The sequence below is a fragment of the Halichoeres trimaculatus genome, unplaced genomic scaffold (assembly GCF_033239565.1).
Source record: "Halichoeres trimaculatus isolate MK-OKI-2021-1 unplaced genomic scaffold, fHalTri1.1 fHalTri1_scaffold_4, whole genome shotgun sequence".
Taxonomy (NCBI): Eukaryota; Metazoa; Chordata; class Actinopteri; order Labriformes; family Labridae; genus Halichoeres; species Halichoeres trimaculatus.
This window is the reverse complement of record NW_027437182.1, coordinates 14,954,299-14,979,795: the sequence shown is the minus strand read 5'-3', so window position 1 is coordinate 14,979,795 and position 25,497 is coordinate 14,954,299. Positions and strand designations below refer to the sequence as shown.

General features: G+C 39.8%; 1 protein-coding gene across 1 annotated transcript in view; it reads left to right on the top strand.

Moving 5' to 3' along the window:
* Window positions 1-25,497, top strand: part of alpi.1 (alkaline phosphatase, intestinal, tandem duplicate 1) — a 127,380-nt gene that overhangs the window by 5,743 nt on the left and 96,140 nt on the right. The window lies entirely within an intron of this gene.

The window sequence follows — 25,497 nt, the reverse complement described above, 5'->3', positions numbered from 1 at the left end:
CATCAGAGCTGTGGAGGAAATGAGATAGGCTATGAGGTATCAAAAAACTCAGTTTTTTAACTTTCAGACCTCTGGCTGGAGCGCAGCGGCTGAAACTGAAGGTGATTTCAAAAGGCTGCGCGTCAGGAGCTGAAGAGCGACTTTGGCAGAGGGATGACCTCAAAGATGCCAGCCGTCTACCCTGCGGAACATCTTAACAAGTCATACTCTACTGTGAGAGTGGGGATGACATATTTTTCTTCACAGAGGAGAAAAAAAACTGAAATTAAACATTTCACTTCCAACAATGTGACTGGAGCTCGTGTTCTTTAAAACGCCTTTAGCAAGTGAAATTGCGCAGAAGAAAGCACCTTAAAAATGAGATGTCTCTAGCAGAATGCGGCAGCATCACATTTCAATGAATAGCTCAACTCTTTCTACTGGACAGATCGACTTCTAAGTGAGGAGATCTTGATGGGATGCCAAAATATTGATAGATAACTCCGATTAGATAAACGCGATTGTGCGTAAAAGTTTGACTGAGCAGAGTGATCAGTTGTGCCGCCATGGCACCAATCAAAGATGAACAGATCTGATGGCCAAGACAGGTCCCCTTTCAACGGTGTTTCAGTTTAAGTTATTTAAAAATGTCCCCTAACCAATCCGTTCAGGGTTGGTTCAGAAGCATTTTATGTAACGTAAAAATTCTGATGGTGTGACTGAGATTCAGATCTGTCACATCGCACGAGGCACAGGAACAACATAGACACGTAGAGGGTACACTGGCAAGCCGCCAGGCAGACAGCCTCACGTTCTGAGCATGTAAATAGAGGTCCCCAGGGCTGTGTGCGTGCCTGACCACACAGCCACCTGCCTATGCGAAAGAGGGCTCACAGATATACATGGTTCATTCCTGGAATGTAAACAATACATAAACGTCTGTCAAGACTGAACATCTCTCCATATTACATCCTGTGGTCTTAAATTTGTTAAAGGGGTCTAGAAAAGAAATGATCAAACATGTTGGACTACACTTTTACTGAAGCAGCAGGACTCAGAGTTAAGTGTCTTATAAGATAGTGCTCCAAGGACTCAGAAAAACTGGTTCATGACATCAGAAAGAGTGAAAACAAGCCCTTTTTTATTAAGTGTAATAAAAACCTAACAGAAGAAACACCGTTGCAGCATCACCTCAGTGTCACTGCAGCAAACCAGCACAAAACAAAAAGATAGAAGCTTCCAATACACTTCAAACAAATATTAATGCTGAAATGTGGTGATGATTTTTGATATGATTAAATCTAATCTAACCAATTTCAATTTAACCCCCCCCCAAAAAGAAGCTTCTTTATATCAAGTACAGAGTTCTAAGTTTGACCCCGGGGAAACAAATATTCAGATATGGAACTTTATTAATTTAGTGACAAAGAATAACACTTCAGTCCAAATAATACTCTACAGACACATTAATTTGCAATTTAATTTACATAACTGAAATAATAGAGAAGTCAGATGTGTTTCAGTCTGGGGACACTGAGTAAGAGTCTGTGCCGTGCAGAGCTCAGATAAAATCTCACAGGCAGCACCGTCTGTCTTGGAACACAGAGTGGCAGTATTCGCTGTGCCCAAAAAGAGAATACCCATTATCGTTACATGTTTACTAGATCAATACAGTCCTGTCAAAGTCAGTCATTAATCAAGAATATGTTGAAGTCCCAATGCGGCTGTGGCATAAAGATTAGGTTTATGTAATATGAGAAAAGAAAGTCAATAAATCCCTGATGTTCTGCATGATTAATATCTGTTACATTTCCCTCAGACTTAAAGGTTGGGGATAGCAGAGTGATGATAGCAGCAGCAGAGTTGTCACAGCTGACATTTACTTGTTTAGGCTGACAAAGTATGGAAAAAAAACTTTAAACTTTGATTGAGTGTTAGCGTTACACTGCCTGGCTCCAATAAGTATGTGACTGTATCTCATACTACATTTCAGTCAGGGGAGATTTCACAACAGGTGAATAATCGGTGGTTTTAATCCTTTAATTCTTTAGAAAAGGATGTGAAATGTATAATGATCAGACCTCATTGTGACCATTGTGTTGAGGCAGGTGATTTAAAGGGTTAATGAAAGGGGGTGGGTTAGTCATGAGTGATGGTAGGAATGCAGGATGTGATACGAGGTGGACACTGATGAGAAAGAGGTGAAGTATCTGGATGCTAAGAGGTCAGTGCCCCAAATATGAGTGAATGATTAGTAAATGAAAGACTAATTATGAGGCTGCTTCACTGATTGCATCCACGCTGACCTTCATGTTTATAAAAGTTATGTAAATGGAAGGAAGAATTCCACCAGATATTCACTGCTATACCTGGAGGTAAACTTATTTTCCCTTTGCATAACTGTTTTAAACTGTTAGTGTTCCTATGCAGCAGTCTTAAGAAATGATTACACATTAGAGCAGCATACTGACTTCCTTCTAATTCTTTGATTAGGTTTGACCTCCATGTTTTTTTGTGCTTTTGCTCTGCTATGGTTATTATCATTATTCATAACCCACCAATCCTTCCATTCTATAAATGGGCCAAAATTTGCTAGGCACCGCCCTGTTGGCTATGGCTGCCTTCTGCCGCAGCTCTTTCTTCTTTGTCCGTTTCTTGTGATTTTTTCGTCTCTTTTTTGTAATCTTTGTATTTGGAGTGGATCATTACTTTGTATGGCTCATTTGTTGGTCATGGACACCAAACTTTTTGTGGCTTCAGCGATGTTTTTACTACTTTTTCTCCTGTGTTTGTCTGGAGATCCCACATGTAACCATGGCTGCATTGTTTACATGTGAACTCAGCTGTTGGCAGCCTGTAGCATGTCAATGCTAACTAGTGTAAGGCCTGATGTCTTCCCACAAGGTGAGGACGGCATGCTGGTTCTCAGGTGTGAGCTAAGAAGTGACGACATGGACCTGTCCTTCCATCCATCATTATTGGAAACAGAAGATCTATCTCCAGTAAGATGGACGAGCTAGCTGTGCTAACCCAGCAACAGAAGGAATACCAGAGGGCAGAGTAGCATCATGCCATTCACAGACATGGCTAACGGAGCTAACATCAGACACCAACACCACATTGGAAGAGCTTTACCTGTTGTGAGCAGACAGGATCTAGGAGACAGAGATGGAGCATGACTGAAGAAGCTCAGTCCTGGACCCTGTGGAGGTGGAGGCTGGCTGAACTGGACAATGATGGACAAGCTGTCATCCTCTATTTTCTTATGGACCTTTTTGCAATTTCTATACACTTTCTTACCTTTGTTTTCTTGATTGCTGTTGTGACTTCAATTCTGTTGTACTTGTTACAATGACAATAAATTTCTATTCTATTCTATTCTAAATGTATTTGTGGCGGCATTTCACGGCAGCATCAGCCCCATGGTGCAGAAGTATAAACCAGGCTTTAACCATTTTGGGATCTTGTGGCACCAAAGAAATGTGGAAAACACATCAAGCATTTTCTGTTTTCATTTTTTAAGACAGAGAACTTTCCAAGTTTTCTTTCAATCAGCATAACTCCCATGATTCCCAAACTTGATAAATCCCATTTTTTAAGCGCAACACTGTCGCAAACTGCACATGTGCCTGATTTGAAAGTTTTGTGTTGATATGACCTTCTTTTTGAGTGATTACGTGAGAAAAATTAAACTCCTGAAACTGTGTTTATGTGTTGGTCCCTGAACAATTAAACTAGGTCTGTCATGACAAAAGACTTCATCTGAAAGAGCAGATTAGAGCTGGTGTTTTTAATTCAGAGGATGTTTACTGAACATGCACTCCTTTTCTCGCCTCAGTGTGTTGGCCTATTTAACACTATGGCACGTTTTCACACTTTGGCCGGCTGAATGTAAGCGGGGCTCTATCTAGAAACATGTTTCCATCTAACACAGCTCTCTCTTGTGCTAAAGATGAAAATTTCCAGTGTACCACAGTCCTCTTTTTGCTACTGTTCTTTTGTGCACATTGGACATGGAATCATGACTCTTGTATGTGTGATGCATTGACAGATGTTCATTGTGCATGTTTGTGGTGGGCCTAAAAGTTCAATGCAGAGCTCAGTGGAAACTTGTGTTGCATGTCATGCCGCTTTCAGATCTGTCATAAATGTCTTTGTCAGTGCTCTGTGAGTGATACTTTGCCCACTTCCACTCATCACTACAGAGTACCTGTAGCTAAAGAGAGCCCAGGATGTTTCTGTGTTTCCTCAGCAGACTGCACTGTAGAGCTGCTGAACTCTGTTGACCTCATGTCCACGATGTCCTCTCCACTTTTAGTACATTTTTCTCTGATTGCTAATTCCTTTATTTTGAAGTTTAACAAGTGAGTGACACATTCTTTCTTAATGCCCAAAGTGTTGTGTCATAAGGTTTTGTCTTTTTTCAGTACAGTTTAACAGTGTTACACACTTTTCCCGATGACATCACATGGGTTACAGATGGCACCTTCTTTGTCCTTTCCTGCTTTTTCTCTTTTTCTGGCACATCCTTATCAGCCTTATTTCAATGAATCTCACAGTTTTAAGTGGGTAGGTTTATGAAAAAGGCATTTTAACTAGTTTGCATTAAGAAAGCAAAGAATCCAGCAGAGTGGCCATGTGCTACAGCCGTCGTCGCAGTGAGTGTCGATGTGAGGATAAAGTGTGTGTTCCTCCTCTGGGGTTTGTGTAAGACAAACTACAAGGCCGTTATGGTCCTATAAATAACGGTTTTATTGCGTGGGGAATTTTAATGCTTTTTACACAAGTGCTCTGAAGGCTTTGGAATGGACCAACAACAAGCCTGCCTTCGATGGTGAGGGACAAATACTTAAAAATCAGGTATACACAATGTTTTCAGACACAGAATTTATCAGCAGAACATTACACTTTCTTTGTGAGACAAAAGTACACACGTTATTTACTCTTTTATTTAATATTTGTGGATATAAATGCATTCTTGCAGATAAAATACTATTCTGGAACTCCTGCCAAAAATAGACATTTTTTTTTACTATTACACCAAATAATTTAAAGTAGCGCTAAGTTGCTTATAAATATGAGAACAGCAGTTTTTGGTCATTCTGACATAGAAATTCAGAAGTGGAATGAGAGGTGGGCAGACAGTGAATAGTTTAACAGATGAACCAGTGTCTGGTGAACTGTAGACAGCACACTAGTGTCGGAGGATGATCCTGAAACACAGGAGAAATAGATTAGCTGCAGGCAACACACAAGGGAACAATAATATTAAGCACAAGGAAAATAGTGGTAGGCTCAACTATTGCACCGTGTCGGGCGATTGAACAATCTGGTGACAAGTGACCGAAGAACCAGGGTATACGTATGTGCACTGCAGGCTGATGACATGATGAGAAACAGGTGAGCAGCCTGATGCAGTCAGGAGGTGGTAATTGGCGCAGATGGGGGACACCAAGGATGGTCGTACTCAGAGACAACAAAATAAAAAATAAGAGGTAAGAGGATTGATCTTGGGACAAATATCCACACCTGTAACAATCTGTTACATCATTGTTCCTACAGCCAATCAGAGAGCAGTGATAAAAAAAAAACCTAATGATTTCAACATTGAATACTTTTACCAAGTCAATGAGAAAGTGCCAGAACTGGCCTCAACTGCTGCAACAAGCAGGAGGAGCTGTCTGTGGATTCTGACTGCTGTTGCACATCAAATTGTCCTAACTGGGACAGCAAAGACGTTATAATCTAAATTATTCTAATCTTCCGTAGGTGCTTGAAAACCCAAGCAAGCTCTTTTGATCATCTCAAACCCCAGGTAACAACATGGCATTTTTTCCCAAGTAACTGACGCTCACTAGACATGTTCTGGTTCTGTCTCTGTAAACTATAGAAGTGGTTGAAAGAGAAAACCCAACTGGATCAGCAGTTTGTGACGTACTCAGAGCTGCCTGCCTGGCACTAACAACCATGCCATGTTAGGAGTTTCATAAATTACCTTTCTTCCTCAATCTGGTTGCTGCCATGTGATTGGCTGTTTGATGTTTGCGCTAATGAGCAGTTAAACAGGTGTACCTAATAAATCGTCTATTTTAATTGCAGCAAAATAGGTTCAAAAGGTCTCATTAGTGCCTGAATTTGTTTATAACTCATACATTTCTATCATTTTACAGCTAAGAGCACCAGAAACATTTTCGTAACTATGTTGACTGACCAATGGGTCAGTGGTCAATGGGTTCTACTCTTTACAAGCTCTCAGAGCCATTTGTTGTATTTTGTTTGGGTGTGTGTTTTGTTGCTACAGTAGGTGGCGTGTGTTCTTATATGTTCAGCATAAGTAGAGAAAAATGGAATTAGTGAAAGGTCTTTCTTTTGACAGAGAAGTACAAAATTTTGACTGTTGTCATTTAGGTAGGGTAAGAAGGACAAATGAAAATGTGACTTTGTTAAACTTTTTTTATTTTACCCGGGAAACAAGTGAAGAAGGATGCATAAACTGTTTATTGAGCTATAAAGCACCTCAGTGGCTTTCAGGATGATTTTGTCCAACGAATTTCAGTGACTATACTATTTTTTTAAGTTATTAAAAGTTAAGTAAAAATGGTGGTCAAATATACGAAGACCACATTAGTTGGGCAAACATCATCACTACGCCCATGTTTGCAAAGGAATATGTAACTATTTGATCATTCACACAACTGCATAGTATATTAATCACATCTCGTTAAAATGTTACTATCAGTTTAGTAAAGTTGACTTCAGTAAAGAGGTATCACCCACCAAATGGACAGTTCTTTGTAGGTGTTGGACAGTAGGCTTTAGGTGAAAAGTACCTTCTTGATGCCACGCCAATGGATAAAACATGAAAAATGTACCATCTTGTTGCTCTTCTGGGTAATGAAAGATACAATGCGGTTCCTACTTCTAGACGTTTTGCTTTTTACCCTTCACACGGACAGTGAGGCGTAACAGTAACAGACCACTAATAGCCTGATCAGAACAAGAACACTTCATGTAAACCCCTCATTGACTTCAGTAAAGAGGTACAATTCAGCCTATTAGTTAGAGAATTTACTTACAGTTGAGAGGGTTGGTTCATGCAATTTTTTGCTCAGATTGATTGTAAAAAGACATGATCGACAACACAACCATTAAATAGGTTGCACTGGACGCATTTTAAGAAAATAGTTTTGCCATAGTTTAGTAGATGTCATTTGCCAGTTATATAATATCAATGCCACAGATACAGAACACCACAGACCCAGCAACGCAGGTGTAAGTGCAGAGATACATTTTCCTGTTAGTATTTTAAGAGTTGTTCATGCATGAATCCAAACACAAAGGAAATAAAGCCACAAGTGGAATATATTCTTATGAACAATAGAGTTTTATTGCCCACTCCAGAACATGCACTGGTGTTTCCACTTTTTATTGCAATTCCATAACCAAAATATACTCTGCCTTTTTTTAGTCATCTAAAGCATCTGCTCAAAAATTCTTACAACGTCAGTAATCCTCAAACAATTGAAGCTGTCCTTGGAATTAACGTCTCATGGTGACATCATCACTAACGAGGCACTGCACTTTAAAACCACGGGAAACTTCCAGGCATGCAAGAGGACATCTAAAACGAGCATCATTGTGTTTTCTCTGTAAATGTAAGTGATGAAATTTACAGCACCTTTATTGGCATGACACCACTGACTTTTTGACTGTGTGTTCAGGTGTCTTACATAAGAGCCTTATTTATAAATATACAAATCTGGATCAGTTAAGAAAGGAACATTTGAAAGACAGGCATTAGTCAAAAGCTATTTTAGTGAAGATATTTTGTTTTCTGGACCGCAAGCAATGCTGTCTGGCTTTTATTTGACTGGATTTGTTCACAAATTGCTCACATCCACAAACACTGGGCCAATGATATCAGTATGACAGCATGTTTTCCTCATTGCATAATGTAAGAAAACGGTAACAATCATCACAATAAGAATTTACATTTCAAATCCTTCTCATCACTATTAATGTCACTGCCAATGTTGACATTAGCTCTAAAAGTTGTAAAAATCTATAATTTTCAGATGGCTTCAAATGATTTATTCCAGTATTCACAGCAGTGCAGGGCTTTCTCTAAGCTGCTCTAACACTGGTGAGGCTCTTGTGTTTTTCAAACCATGTGGAAAGACGCGTGTTTGGGGTTTGGGTGACACATGCTGTGACAAAGCCACATGGAAACATGGATACTCCACCGCAGATATATGATCTTGGATCCAAACAATTTGCTTGGCTTTAAATGAAGTGCTAGACGAATGCCACTGCACAAAAACACTGTAATACACTGTTTCCCTTATTATTTTTTTATTTGAGAACAGTATTCCCACAATATCTAATTTATGAGTAATTGCTTTTATAACTCAGTGTGAGTCACAATGATGTAAAATATGTCATTCATGGTTTTGCGAGTGCTAACAGCCGTTTCATCAGTGCACAACAGAATGACATGTATTGCAGCTGCTGCTTCATGTCCCTCTTTGCTGTTGAAGAAATCACACACAGCATAGCTTATTTTGTGATAATTTGAACCATTGTTACACAGTTGAAGATGTCTGCAGTAGAGACATAAGTTGTTTGGCGTGGGCACACCCTTGTTAGAGAGACACCTAATTTTGTGGTGCACAAGTGAGTTTAATTACTTCAAATGGCACCATTGATACAATAAACAAAGTAATGTCATTAAAAGAGGAGTAAAAGCAGTCAAGACAAAGAGGTGTGATACAACTACTTGACCCAGCACTAAAAAAATACAGCTTCCTTTACTGTGAGACAAAATATTTTAAGTCACATTTGTCGTAATGTCTGAACTTGTTTTGAAAGAGGTGATGTAACCCAACATCAGCTGAACAACAAACCCAGACACTTCACGTGAGGTCACTATTTTACTCCACTTAAGAAACAACAAGGAATGTGTGTCAGATCGACCACAAAGGAAACTCAATGGCTTAGTGAAGTGTTTGAGGGTAAGGAACTGACGTTTCTACCCAGGAGTAGCTTTAAATGAGTCACCAAGAGAAGTTTTGACAGTAAAATTACCAGTGTGTTAATAGAATAATTTCAAACCCTGAAGAAGAAGTAGAAGCCAGTGTGATGTGGTATAAAAGAAGGGGCACAAAATGAGCCAGTGTTGGAAGTGCTTATGCTCCTGATTGATTTACATGAAGTCATCCACTTCAAAAAACACTTAACTTTCTGTTATCAAAAATACGCATTATAGTTCTTACAGGCTAAGACTTTGTGCTCTCAAAAATCCAGGTTCACGTATCAGTGAATCTTACTAATAACACCACCTATGAGATATTCTCCTGCATGTCACCGTAACCTACACTAACGCCACATTCTCTCAGTTGGAAAAGTACCAGAATGTTCTGGATGACTGAAAATGAGCTGCCATTATGGCTTTGCCTTTCTCTGAAACCTGCATTTAGGAGTCTAGCTGCCACTCCAAAGCTGTGATAGCCGCTTGCACACCAGAGTAATTTCAAACCAGATGAAACATTTGACAAGTGCCATGGCGACCAAAGCCAGTGTGGCAATCGGGTTTTCAAAATAACCTTCACTACCAACTCCCATGTGCCTCCTATTTCGTGGGTGAGTTCTGACGTAAGTTAGATAGACCTGCGCAAAGGCCACACAGGTCTATAATGAGCGAGGCAGGGCAGAGTAGAAGACAGGCTTTTTATATTTACAATGAACGTGTAGTTTGCATATTTTGCCATTTTTCGTGTTCTTTGGTGTTTGAGTTGGTAAAGACGTCACATTCACATTGTTTTGGAGTCTGGGTTTAGTTCATAAACTCATTTTGCCTCGGGTTTCATTTAACATGCATTTCATTTATCTTGCAGGACCCTGCAGATGCAAAATCGTTTATTGTAGTTTATTATGTTTAATTGTAAGACTAACTGGAATAAAAACTTCATTTATCTTTGCATTAAAGAGCACAAAGGCACTGCACAGTGGACAAGGCGCAGGTCTGGGATCCTTACGTATTAAGAGAAACCTGTTGGCCGAGGAACTGAGGAAAAGCTTGGTGGCAGTTAACTTCACAGTCAGGAGCTAATTCAATAAAGATCTGTTTTCACCCTGTATGCCGCTACAGCAGAGCCTAAACTGAGAGAGGATTGAAGAAAGTAACTGAAGCGCTATGAAAGAGTGCCTGAGTTGCCACATTAAAGGCAAATTCAAGCCGCTGTCAAGCAGCATTAAGTGCAGTTTGCATAAACTTTTGTCACACGCTGAACTATAGACAGGCTTTGAATAAATTGTACTATAAACTCTGGATGACCCCTCTCTGTGAACTGTGATTTGGAAGAAAAAAACAGTTACAGATAGAGTGATCAATGCTGTATCATAGGCATTCTTACTTTATCTGTCTAAATAACTCTAAATAACTGTTAGCATTAACATACCATTAAACAGCAAGTGAATTCATCTGAGATTAAAGTAAAGGACCAGTGCCACCATAGGAAGCTGAGGTTGGGCTGTGGCTGGCTTCAACAGTGTGCTCATGGGTGGGATGTGGATCATTAAAAGTGCCTTTTGGATGCTGTTAATTAAATGGTCAAAAATTAGTCTTTTGATGACCTTCAAGTTGATAAAATGTAAAAAAAAAAAAAAAAAAAAAAAAAAAAAGGGGTGATGGCGGCCCTCTAGTTAATAAATCATCATAAACGGGACCAATGGATGCCCCACCAGAGATTAAAAGTACATAAAAATTATTTCTGGATACCCTTCCTTTAAACAAGGCATAATTAAAAAGTGTCCTCTGATTCCCATCCATTGGATAATGTGTCATAAAATTGCCTCCTGGGTGCCCTTCCAATAAAAAAAGTTAAAGCAGATGCCTTTCAAGTTAATAAAATTTCATTTTAAATAGTCCCCTGGATGCCCTTCCAGTTAATAAAATGTCATAAAAAAAGCCCTCTGAATGCCCTCCCAGATTATTAGTCTTTGTGAAAAATTAAATAGGTAAAACTGGGTGAAGTGGTCTTGTAGAAAACGTTCTAAGGCTTTTGGTTGTCACTCAACATTTGTGACTTAAGTTCAACACTTTCTGTAGTATCGTAATACTCAAGTGAACTCACCTTCTCTCACATATTGAAGGACTTGGCATGTGACCTCATTTTATGTCCTGGTCAATACATTTGTCAAACTGTTGTTTTGTAGCCCTGAAGGTAATTATCTGAAAATTTCAGGGTTTCAGTACATGTGTAGAAGAGGCTAAAGATGCACCCTCAATTGAAAAAAAAAAAAAAGACTTGGCACTGCTTACATCCGGGGTGACGTGATACAAAATTTGGATGGTTGTTTTGCTTTTGCAGTCAGAATAATTTCTTTAGTTTAGTATTGCATACAGCAAGTTCATAATTTTATTTCCTTACTCAGAAAGGACAAATAAAGGAATTACTGTTGAAGCATAGGCATTGCTTACAGATCCATCAGGGCTCCGGCTGGAATTGAGTTAGATGCAAAGCATTTGCCTGAGCTTTATCATCATATTAGAGGTACAATATTTTGCCTGGGAGGGGCTGTGGGCCGTCCCTGCTATAGCCAGGCCTGACGCCTTAACCAGGCTTTTACAGTAGGAAGGAGTGAAGCACACCGAGGTTTACCACCACGCTGGGATCACCAGCTTAATGCAGGCTCGCCCTATCCCACATTCAAACCCTGCATCTCTTGGCTCCTGTCTGGCAGTTTGGGCATACTGGGGAGCGTTCCCATGGAAAAGCTGTTAAACTGGCCATGGTAGTGAGGATGAGGAACAAGTTTCCATCTTGTTCTTGCTTGCTCAAGAGAGATTCACATATTACACTGCCCTATAGACATCTTGACAGTAATATGGTCCTATCAGTTGATATGAAGTTGGTTTTTATGGACCTTTGTTTTCCTGCTTCTTTCACTTTAAGACAGCTCGACATAGATGTACATTCAGGTCTGTTTCCTTTTGATGCTTTAGATGACTTATAAGGGGTCTGCACTTGTTTTTGCATTTCCCCTGTGTTGCTAAGCAGACTGACTTTTCCGTTGGCTAGGTCTTAACAGTCACCCTTAAAGACAAGCCTGTTTCTGATTGTTCCGGAATCAAATCAGTGACTGGTAATGGCCATAAAGTCCGCGACTGAGGCGTAATACTGTAGGGCGTGGGCCCACCTCACATTTCCCAATCGGCATTTCCTTTCTCCCCTTTTATGAACGCATTTGTCAGCTTTTATTCATTATAAGCTAATCTGAAGGATTTGTTACTAAAACAACAAACAGATAAAAGGTACACATCAATTGGTGAGAGTGATGTTCCACGAATCAATGGTATGCTCATAGTTGGCCAACTCATGCATCATGCTTGTTCTTCCATGAGCCCACCCTATGCTTTGCAAGTGTTTATCAAACCCAATAACGTTCAAAATCACATGCTGCAGTGGTTTTGTCTTTAGGGAGAGTCCCACTGGGTTAAACAATTCAAAAGCGTTATTGAGGTGTCTGCGTTCACATTTTTGCCTTGTAATAACTGCGGGCACTTAACAGATGATCTGTATCACAATGTGGGAGCATGTTTGATCACTCAAGTATGTAAACAGTAGCAACCATATTACCTACTTTTAACAGTGGCTCTTGTTTGGTTGGCTTATCCTCATTTACCCTCTTCTGTGGGCATGTGAACACTGAATTAGTGTTTGCACTTAAATGGATTATCAAAAAGAGCCAGCATCCAATTTTGAATTGTTTCCAAACTATTACTTGTGAAATGTTGGAAGCACTCTTGTTATCATTACTTTTAATATTTTTTTTTCCCGTCACGGCAAGACCCCTAGGCTTTGAAATTATATTGTGGCATTTTGCTGGCACTGTAATAACAGGTAGATATCAATCTTGCTATTCTTAAAATGTATTCCACACTCCTTTACTTGGCTTTTGATGTGTGGGATGTGCACCATAAGAACTATCCTGTTGCTCAATGACTGTCAATCTAGTCTAGGTTCTCACACATTCTGACTTGCAGAAATAGTTATGAAAGCTGATATCATCCATGTTTATTTCATAATTGCTGAGTCAGTTTCTCCCCTGGTTTCCCGGTTTGAAGGCCTCAAGTAAGACACAATGGCAGCGATATGCCTGCACTTATGCTGTACATTCATTAAGACCCTGCTAGAGTTGAGCTGACGCTGAACAATAACCGTTTGAGTATTGCATGTCAGCTGAACTTAATCAGTGGTTGCATTTGGGAAAACAGTCAAACATGTAGCCATAACTAGAGTTGTGTCCAAGTGGTGGCCTGAAAACACCCTGCCCCAGCCACCCCCCCAAAACACATTTTCACAATATAATCAGCCACACTGAAATCCAACCCTCTGATTGGCTAGCTGCAAAGTCACAGGTGGATCTTTGTTTCAAACCGATTTATTTTACTGTGTTGGATCAGGCTGCCTTTAGCAATAGGGCAAATCAATGCACATGAATACAGCAATTGTTAGATTTTTGTCCAATAATAATGACTGATGTCATTTGTGGGACAGTAATGGTGAATAGATAAATGCTACTTGGAAGCTGGCATGTCTACACTGTTATGCCATCTTTCATTTTCCAGTGCTCCAGTTGGAACACCACATAAAAACAAGTCAAGACATGTTCCAGGCCATAACTGATTGTAATGCTGTTGGCATATGGCACAGATGATGTCAATATTGAGTTAAATGGATCTACTACTTGACAAATCATCCATTATCCCAGTTACACTTTGTACAAGACCCGTTTACACCAAGTGTAAGGTAAAACCATGTCTGTTTCCATTATCGTCCTCCAGAGTGACATTCAGCTACATATTATAAAAACATTATTCTCTTCCTTTTGGACACACATGCCTGCATTGTTTTTATTTCTCCTCTTAGTTGACAGTGATCTCCAATTCCAAAAAGTGTGTCTTTCTCATCAATGAAATGTGGTATTAATGTTAAGTGACCGCATCAATTGTAGAAAAAATCTTCTTGCATGTTTATCTGCTCCATGAGTCACAATGTTTTTTCAGAGACTGACGCTCTAGGTTTAATATGAAGATGTGAAAAACACTCCACTTAATTCAGAGCATGTTAACATGTGGTGAGCAGTCATATGCAGAGTGGCTCTCTGTGACTGAGTGAGTGGTTTCAGCCTCTTGCTTAAGGGCTGCTGGCCAGGACATACGGCTGTTACTGCAATTGAACCCTTGTCCTTTACATGATGGGACGGTCACGGTAACCGCAGGGCCACCCTACCGCCCTGAATAATTGTTATTAGGTCCTCCAAATAAGTAATATACTTGCAGAACGGAAGGGAAACCTTTCGTTGGACGATGAGTGGGTGGTTGTAAAAGCAAGACCTTAGGCTGCCCTCACATCTGGGAGGAGCTTTCCCCCAAATCATTGCCATCATTTGTCGCTGCACTAGCAGCTGGCAGCGAGAAGTGGACGGAGACGATTGTTTCCTTAAACAGTGCTACACTGGATGGTGGAGTCAAGCAGTCAGGTTCCTTTTAGCAGGTAATTAGCAATTAATGAAGCAATTTTATGGCAGCATGGCTCCTTTGTCACTCTAGGCTAATATTAGCTTAATTGACCTCACTAGCAAACTTTGACTGAGTTCACATTAGCATAGAGCTAGATGGTGGTCAAAACGTAGTGAAAGATATCCTTTAAATGGGCTCTAATAGTCCCCACTTGATCTGTTCTACTGCCTTTTGTTAACTTGTGCAAACCTTTGGATAAATCATTTCCACAGCCTTACAGACACTGATTCTAAACTGACAAGATCTGAGCATTAATCATAAAGCTTGGCCATCCAAAGTAAGTAACCTAGTTTCAAAATACAGTGTTGCAAAGCAGTCATAGCTTCTGCCTTGCAGCTATAAATGTTGCAATCATTATCTAAAAGAGAGAGTGTAAAAAAAAAAAAAAAAAACAGGTAGTAAAAATACTATCTCTTAAAGGCTGGTGGAAACTTATCTCCAGACATCGGATGTGATTTTTAACAGCTCATTTAAAACTCCTGTCAGGATTGTCGCCACAGTGACAGATTGTGTTAAACTCAAGTACTTACAGTACAATTTCCTTCAAACGCAGGGCTTCATTCTATCAAGTCCTTAATGGGCTCATAAAATAAAGATTTGGAAAAATCTGAGGACTCTTCCTCGCTGTATACATTACGATGTGTGTGTGTTTGGGTTAACCCGGGTCACAGCCCAGCAATTAATCCCTAGAGTTCTTGTAAATGCTCTCAGTTACTGCAGAGGAAATATTACTGTTATTATAAATACATCCCATTGACAGGCTGCCGTCTGTGTTGTTTCAGCACATAATACAGTCACTTGATAGCCCCATTTACAAACTCATACAGAATAAAACTGTCAGACCTCAGACTATTTTCTGACACCACTATAATCAATCTCTCAGTCCTGTCTTATCATGCCCAGTGAAGAGAGGTGGCTGCAATGACGGCTGTAGCTCCTACTGTTTGTGATCCATTTAGCCTGAAATAAGTATATGTGTCTGTCTTTGAATGCTTTAAGCAAGTTCTTAGGAGAGGTTGTCTATGCAGATATCAAAAATTTGGTTCCCATTTGCACAGGAATCAGTACACATTCTTGGTGACACATAAACACACATGCAAAAATGTGTTCACTGCATCATAAATCCTCTCCATGTGCAGTCTCTAAGACCTTTCTCAGTTCTGGCTGGAGACAGAGGGAGGGCTAATGGCACAGAGCATGGACAAAATAAAATACTCACAATCAAATATCCTAAATCTCTTTGACTAATTCCTAAATAATCTGGGGAATGACGCACTACAAACCATTAGTGATTTAGTTTATGATGACCAAGCAGCTGCAGGAAACTCTTTCTCAAAAAAGTGAATTACTTTGCATTTGTAACTCAGCCATTTGGACGAGGGAACCTAGAAAGATTGACTACAGGCACAGCCTCCTGCCAAAAGGAGTTTCCTTAATAGGGTTTGGACTCTTGATGATGAGGTTTAAACATCTAAGCTGAGATATAGCATAGATACGTACGAGGTATCCCCTGAAAGTCCATGCAGGATGTCAGCTGTTGTCAGGCTTAGAACAGCTAGAGGATGATGTATTGTGTTACCTTTCAGTCTTAACAAAGCGTATGCTTTCCCACAGTTAAAAGATGGATATAAAACAACAGTGCTGGATGTCCATTTTAAATGAATGCAATTTTACAAACAGCTTGATATTTATGTTATAGAAATCCCTGAATCTGTCTATAAACTGCTCCCAATGCTCTGTTCTAAAAAAAGAAAAACAGCATTAGATCTTCATTAGATTCGCTGAAATGATGCAGACATCACATAAAGTGGGGCCCTCAAACACCAAGGTCTGCCTACAACTCTGCTCCCCTGTCATGTCTTCAGAGAGCTGACCAATTAGAGGGAAGAGGATATGTGAGGTGAGGAACCTTAAATAGACAGCAGCCAAAACAAAGCATTTCAAAAAGAGGCTGAAGTGAAGGTTTTTGAAAACACTGTGTTGGGGGAAGTTTATTTTATTTATTTTATTTTCAACTTTGTTTACTTTTCTTTGTTTCAATGTTTGTTTGTTTGTTTGTTCTTCTTTTTTTTTTTTTTTAAATCTTTCTTCATGTTACAGTATAACAGGGGTACCGGGGCACAGATACCCCCCCCCCCAAAAAAAAAATAAAAAAAATAAAAATAAAAAAAAAAAATAAATAAATAATTATTATTATTTAATAATAATAATAATAATAATAATAATACTACTACTACTACTACTACTACTAATAATAATAATAATAATAACAATAATAATAATAATAATAAATAAGTACATACATAAATAAATAAATAAATAAATAAAAATAAATAATCAAATTAAATAAATAAATAAATAAATAATAATAAAATAAAATAAAATGAAAATAAATACATAAATGAATAACTGCAATAATCCATTTTTAATGCTTCTGAAGGGTCATGGAGACTGGAGACATGGCTCGTGGCTGTCAGTACCACTGGCAGGATGCTGAAGAATCTGGTACTTCATTGAAAACAAATGAACAAAAAAATGTCTAAAACTAATTTTGAAGCAAATCATACATTATATCTGGCCTTGACCTTAAGGTACTCCTAATCACCAATAATATTACTTTTTATAATAAGCACAGAACTTTGATTTTCCTCACATCTGTTAGAGGGACAAGGTGAAGGTGCACATTGTGTTTTGGCATCCAAGAAACAGAAAAAGATTTAGACTTTGTGTTAGGAAAGCAATACATAAAAGCCCTAGCAAGATCACATGTTGGGGTGTGCACAGTTTGTTTCTGTGAGGTCTGTCTAATACTGTTTGGTCTGGCATGGATTGTGTTTATATGGCAGTGTGCCTTGTGTTTGCATGGTGCTTTACAAGCTTAATATAGACTTCTCAAGTGTGTACACATCAGCTTTGTAAGAGTACTGTCATGTCCGTCTGCATCCAGTATTGATGTGTGCGCTCTGTTTACATGCATGAGGCAGAGGGAGCTTGTTTCAGCGCAAAGCCCTGTAAGCCTTAACCAAAGAACTCTTGTGCGGCTGCTGCAGTGAAGTGCTGTGTCAGCTGAGGTCCGCCAAACTACTTCTGGCAGGCTGCCATGTTCTTCGAGTGTTGCTGCTGCCTTTGCCATGTTGTCTCCTGCCCTGCTGTTTCCTCCCTGAGGGAGATTCTCCCGCTCCTCTCCGGTGCTCTGTTTCTTTTTCTGTCTCTTCTTCTGACTGACAGGCCACTGGGCTGCCCGGATCTGCACGATCACTTTTGTTCAGACAGGAGTTTCAGTTATACAGTACAGACATTTTAAAATAATCTCATTTGCTGAGTCAAGCCTCAGTTGGCGAACCAAAGAACCTCAAATTTTCTGGCTAAGTAATGACAGATTGGCATCTGGGGAGAAATGAATGAGGGGAGGGAGAAAGCCTGTGACTTCAGTTGAAAATGACACAATCTTTTACTAGTTAAGCTAGTTAGCAGCAACAATTCAAGTTTTTCAAGACCAGAGATGAGTATTGGATAAATCTTAAATCATAAATCTATGTACTCAATTCACCAGCGCACACTGACTTAATCTGTGCCTGTTGTCGTTTTAAAGTTTAACTCAACTGAACAGATTTTGTCAGTTTTCATTCATTTTGTATACAAGTTAGTTGCTCAGCTGGCTGGATGGGAACTACACACCAAATGAAAACTTTCTATCTGCTTTGATCTGCTGAAACACTTGCAGAGGAGAGGTTCTGCAGAGGGCTAGCAAAGGTTATAGGAAACACGGCTGGAGACCTGGACTCATCCTGTGTGATCTGTTTTGAGAGTCATCTGAGGTAGACCATTTGTTCTGGGTGGGGATGTTGATTTGAACTATATTAAGGGATGGAAACCCAACAGTGGTGCCTCAAGTAGGAAGAAACACCCGAGAGGCGTCTGACTGGTGCAATTTGGCAGAGAATAAAAGGCCTGGTGTCATTAAAAGAGAGACTATTAGTTTAGATAACTTATTTCTGGAGTGCTCCTGATGAATGGGAATCTGAGGAGCATTGTTAAAGAGGAAGTCATCACTGCCAGGATTTGGATTGATATCAGAACATAGCGGCTGGATGAGTTTGACTGATGAATAGAAGCATTGTATGATGCAAAAAATGACAGATTTTCACCTGCTGAAGCTCTGAAAGGCTTTAAGATCAGAGCTGGATTTCCAGGATGACTAAAATTAGACATCGATAGTGTATATGGAAAAAAATTAAATATACTGTATGTAAAATATATTTGAAATAAATATAAATTCAAAGAAAAAAAATGCTGCAGGAAAGAGAACTCAAAAGGAGAACCCTTGGAGCCATTCATTCATTTTCCACTGATAGTCTGGTCCTTGGACTGGTAGCCATTCAATCACAAGACTGACACATAGACACATACAGCTTTTCACACACACACACACACTCACACCTAAAGGCAATTTAGAATCACCAACAAGCATGTTTTTAGATTGTGGGAGGAAGCCGGAGTACCCGGAGGGAACCCAAACATGCATGGGGAGAACATGCAAACTCCACATAGAAAGACCTACCTCGCCCGATCCAGGATTTAAACTGGTGACCTCTTTGCTGTGAGGCAACAGCGCTAACCACTGCACCCCTGTGCAGCCCACCTTGAAGCATGTCATGCAGAAACAGAGAAAAGTATTGCATAAGGATAAAACAAACATCTTATACCTGCTTCTATAAAATTCATTTAAAGATGTGAAAAAGAACATAGAAGAAGAGCTCAGATGATTCTCATCTGGAAGTTTGTTTCTCCAATGTGAAAGTGGAAATTGGATCATGATCACTTTCCACATAAACAAATGTAAACAAATAATCTAAGGAAGAGGAGCCTGAGGGGCTGGTGGTACTACTTTCAGTTTGGGAGTTTGAGCATGACTCATCGATAACCATTAAGTCTAAACACCACTGATACAAACTTTCCACTGTACCAGCTGACACTGTGTAGAAGTTTGTGACAGAGCTGAAAGATCAAAGTTGCCACACTTCCATCAGTGGTTTCTGGGTGTAATCAGCTCTTTTCCTTTTTTAAATTGTCTTTTCTTGTGGGATGAACATAAGGAATACGCAAATACCTGGCATCACATGATCTAGTTTACCTGAGTAGCTGATTTTGCCCTAGTTAAAAGCTTGGCACTCCACTCCTGTTGTTTAAAAATGAGTCACTGAAAATCTGGTTGCCTTTAATGAGGGTGACACCTTTTCCTGTTTTCTCCACATTCTGGTAATTTGGAAAATTTCCACTCCTTTGAGAGAGAAGAAACAAACATTTTAGGCAAAGAGGAGAGAAAATATCTCATCTGTGCCTGTGAACCAACAATGTTTTGAAACATTCAGAAAGCAGTCAGAGATAAATCTGCAACAATACAAGGAGAAAGCTCTGATAAGTAAACTGGACAAGTAAAACCAAGGGGCTGGGGTGGGTCAGGACACAGATGGGTCTGTTGGGAACAGGTGTGAGGGTGAGAAGGAAAGGAAGGAAAACCCAGAGAACCTAAGAACTAGTAGAGAGGTGAAGAATGAAAAAGGTAATTTGATTGGCGAAGTGGACCAGGGAGACGCGCTCACTGCTGTGCCGGTATCTGAGGTGGGAACAGAGGCAGCAAAGACAGGATCAGCGAGAACAGACAAGTTTATGTCAACGTGTGTGAAGCCCCTGGTGTGTATTTACATTATAACAAAATCTGAAACCTTAAACTGAATTATTTCTATTATTGTTGTTGTTTTTTTCTTTTGCTGCTGCAGTATTATCAAAATATACGCCGAAATGAGGACAAAACCTCACAACCTAGACCGCTAGGTGTTGCATTCCAAAAGTTGTATTTTGTGTTTTTTTTTTCAGATTGGCCTATTAGTGTATTCCCACAGCTGGGGTCACTGGCCAACTTCAATGCTTTTTCTAGGGTCATGGGCTGAAAAGTTTTGGGAACCCCTGGTCTGGGAAAAGATTTCGATAAAAAAACACAAAATTTGCAAACTGCAAACCAAACAGCAATCAACCTGTAGCTACCTAACCTCTCCAAAATCTGTGTTTCTCATATTTAAGGCGTTTTAAGGTTAATATTTGCTCACAGCAAAACAAAGTCTACACTAGAAATGAATATGAGTTGCAAAAAGATAAACAGAACCTTAATGATTCCATCTCAGATTATCTCTAGAGACTGAAAGATTCAGAATTTTACAGTAAACCATAGGTTGAAAAAGGTTCTGCAGACTTAAATGGTGTAAAAAAAAAAAAAAAAAAGGGAAGAAAGAGTAATCCCTTGTCTAGCCTGTGCTAATGTTGAGCGGGAAGGACAGTGGTGGATATTTTTTTTCTCTGCGTTATGACAGGAAATGTTAGTGCCTCTCTGCAAATCAGCACGTATTCAGCTCAGCTCTCATGGATTAATATGTCAGCCTGCATCACTTCAATTGACTCGGTGCCTGTCGCAGAGAAATCAAACTCCCTGGTCCCACCCTCTTTGGTTAGCCACAACCTTTAGGCAGGAAAGTAGACAGCAGGAAAAAGCTCATCAAACTGCACAAATCTTTGGAAATTGTTACTCAGACAATGATATTGGACTAATCTAACTCTACCACCATCCAGCATGTAACCAAACAGATTAGCAGAAGGCTTCTGCACTCGCTCCGTGAAGACATTGCTGCGTTAGGTTCACATCATCTGCTGTGACATTAACCATACTTGGCACAATGACTTCAGTGAAACTGGTGTGACTACCACAGCGTCTAGCCACGAGAGGCTAGCTGGACTGGCATGGGCTTAATCGCTACCACATGTGTGTAATCACAAAACGTGTAGCAGTGCTCTGGTTTCATGAGTGTATGGTTATGGCAGAGATGATGTTATAACATGCTGAAAAGAAATGTTCTTCACATGGTTTGTGTGTCTGTTTATGCTCATACGGTTAAAAGTTCAAGGGCTAATCCGCAAGGATCCTTATTTTGTCATGCTGGAACATCTTTGGTGTGAAGGGTTCATTGCTGTGGTTTTCCTGTGCTGTGTTTCTCAATGTTCATTTGTCAATCAACCAAAGCAGTCTGTGCCATGATGTATTTTCCTTGGATTTGTCTGCTGGTGCCAGCAGGGTGTCTGAAGGTAGCTTGTTGGAGTGGATAGCAGGTCAAAACCTTTATTTTAAAAAGAAATGCTAGAAAACAGTCTTTTAGCCTCACCTCATTTGCTCATAAGTCCTTTTGTGTGTAGGATGACTTAACATATGGTTTTGAAGGCCTTAGCTTAAAAACTTAAAGTGCTAAGAAGGCAAATATAAAAAAGAAGAGCTTCCAGATCAGGCCACAAAAAATGCTCTATGCAACATAATTTGGTAGATGGCTGTTGAACTTGTTGGCAAAAAGTGTCTGAAGTGTTCTGGTTTCCTCAAGCCTTTATAAATGGAACATCTTAGTCATTCCTGCTTCTTATTTGGTCGTCAAACTGTCATCAAGCACAGAGCCACAAAAAAGAAGTCTGTCAAAGATTTTGTGTACTGCTAACCATCCGGAAGCCCCGAAGAGTTGGACTTAGCTGAAGGCTTCATGATCGTCACACAATGGCTAATGGACCCTGAGATTTGTTTCCTTTTCTTATTTCAGGGTAAAATATCAGTTCACGTGAGCAATTTTCCATTCAGCCCTGGTTGTTTTACATTACTATGCTGCTCTCTTTCTGATCTTCTGGCTCTGTGACACTAACCATACAATGTCCCTTACTAAATCAGTCAGTAGCAATGGTTCTATTCACCAATGCCAGTTGTAGACATGATGGTATAGAATAGAATAGAATAGAATAGAATAGAATAGAATGGAATAGAATAGAATAGAATAGAAAAGAATGTACGTTATTAATCTGGAATGGAATACAGAAGTTAAAACAGCTAACAAGAAAGTGTAAAGTGCAAAAATGTCCACCATAGACGACAGTTGGACATAACTCTCCTGTTAGCCTCCACCTCCACATGATCCAGGTCTATGCTTCACCAGTTTGTTCAGTCTCACTCTTTTGTATCCTGCTGCTCAAAGCAGGTGAAATCCCTTATTTATTTATTATGGGTATTCGTGTCCAGTGTTAGCTCAGTTAGCCATGTCTGTGAATAGCATGATGCTACTCTGCCAGTATTCTTCTGGTGCTGAGTTTGCTAGCTCAACCATCTTACCAGAGACCAGTCCTCGTTGATGTCATTTCTTCTTAGCTCACACCTTAGTACCAGCACATCATTCTCGTTTCCTTCTCCTCAGCTCATGAGGAACATCGAGCCTATCGGCGGTTAGCATCGACATGTTACAGCCTGCTAACAGCTGATATCAAGTGTAAACAAAGCTATCATGGTTACAAATAGGACCTCCGAACACACAGAGGAACAAAAACAGTAAAAACACAACACAACCAGTTTGGTGTCAATGGCCAACAAATGAGCCACTGAAAGTAACGACACCTCCAAATATGAAAACAAAAAAAAAGGAGGGGGGGGGGGGGCAGCTGTAATGAGCTGCGCTTGGCAACAACAACAAAAAAAGAATAAATAAAAAAGCATACATGTTGAGATTCGAAAAGTACCGAAAAGTAATCTTTGATTCTGATCTGTTTCCTGTTTGTCTCAAAAGCTAATAACTAAGAGATTAAGCATGGATGATGAATGTGTGCACTTGCTGCTCTCAGGAAATTGTCATCGCAATCATATCATATCCGTCTTATTTTTCAAGCCAACACCAACTGAGAGTCAAACCAGTTTGATTTATATGGCAACTCTCCTCACACCTTGGAGGCAAAGAAAACTATAAGATCAGCCTGTCACCGTTTCTCTTGTCACATCAAAACCACTGAGTCAAGATGGAACTTTCATTTTTCTTCTTGCATGCTGTAACAGTCCCTCTGTGCAAGAAAGCTCAGAAATCCTGCAGCACACTGGCTCAAGATCAATTTTTCTCCCTGGTGGATTCTGCGGGCCTGTACTGAGGTGGTCCCCAGTCATGGATGGAGACCCCCACCCCACCCCTCGGCCCTCCTTGTTGTTCAGTTCAGACGTCTCTGTTTTGTATCAGCTTGGTTTTCCATATACCTGTTTTTGCGCAGCTGTGTTGCCCTCTGTGAAACCTGGTACACTGTGGGCTCTGTGTTAATGTGCTTCAGAGAAGTGTGCTCAGCTCCAATTATGCTCGTGTTGGACTCCCACACACTCAGCTTTACAAACACACAGGGCTCACACACACTGGTACAGTGGCTGGTGGGTATGAAGAGAAAAAGTATGCCTGGAAAAATGGTTTGTTGGTAAATTTGGGGAAAGTATGGGTAATATTATGAGTTTCTAGTAAATTGAAATCTACCTGGTTGTTGGTACATTTTATTGAGAACTCCACAACCAGAAAAGCAAGAATTTAAAGTAATAAAAAAAACATGAAAAAACTGACGCATGGACAATATCTGATGTCAAAATTTGAAACGTCAAGGTTGGTAAAGCTCTCTAAAGCCTCAACTCAAGCTTTGGTGTCTGCAACTAATAATTCTGGAGTCATAAACTCTTCAGAAAGAAAACTAATGGTCCAATCTCTGCTTAATTCCCTAATAAACAGTTTCAGGGTAGTAGTTTTGTCACTTGAATTCTCAGAAAAGTGATGACGTTTGATAAGTGAGTAATAAGGGGACGCTTTCTCACAGGGAGTGGAAAGGATCTGAGTCCAGGAACAACAGACAGGAACTGTATTCCTGTTGGAGTGAAAATGTTGGTTTACTGTGGAGGGAAGTCTCAGCTTCCTGTACAGTAAACCCAAACACTTTATCAAACTTATTCAGGTCAAGGATTTGATTGTTTTGTTAAATAGGAAACTGCTTTGTTTGAACTCAAGTCATTGCTGATTTTTATCTGCTCAGATAGGATGCCCATATATCCTCTTTTGCCTGGACATGTCCTCCCTTTTGGTCCTTAAATTATGTCTAAGGGAATTTTATAGAATTCCCTAAAAGTGTCTGGATTTTGCTTAGCTTGTTCTACAGACCACTTATATTTGTAATAAAGCTGGGCCACTGACATTACTCGGATGTGCCTACCCTTCAAGATGTTGAGCATGCACGCCGCATGGGTCATGATGCAAAAGACCCAGTCCACTCCTTTTTTCAGATCGAAACAACAAACAAAAAACTCTGTTTTGTTTGTTTTTTTCAATGTTTTTGAGGTGTTATTTATTTATTTGTCCAAGAGAAAAACATTTTTGAGCAGCATACATTTTTCTACCTCTCTTTTTCTTTTTATTTAGGCATGTTGTGAGGCATTATTCATGTTTCTGTTGGAGAAAATTTTCCCTTTAACCAGAAAAATGTTTTTGAATAAATGTGTGGTTTATAAGGCTACTTTGTAATCTTTGAGGTATTTTTGCTGTATCTCCAGGAGGTTGAGTAAGGTGTCCTCTTTTGTGGTTTTCAGAATATGGTCACCCTAGCTAAGGTCATATCTTAAGCTAGCTGTGGTTTCCAGTTGCCTTATAAACCCCTCTGTGTTATTGTCCTGGAAGCAGGAGGGAACAAATTGTTTTTTTTCTGTCTAACTCAAAATACAACTTGTGACACTCAAAGGTTGTCACATATTTATATTACTGTAGCCCCTGGACAAAGCCTGCTGAGTCACTCCTGACTAACATCAAACTGTTTGGGTTTCCCTCCTTCAAAGATACAGGACAGGAAACACTCCACCAAATCCTCACACATCAGGAACCAAAACAATGGTTCAGTGGTGGGGAGCTATGAAATGTTCTGATAAAAGCCTTTTACGTAAGTTGCCCTACTTCATTGTACCTCTTGAGATAACCTCCCCTGGACTGGCATGGCTGATGTCAACTAAGTAAGTTATGTCACATTTATGACACGGCTACTCCTGTCTTTCATAGCTCCCCTGGATGAATTGTATT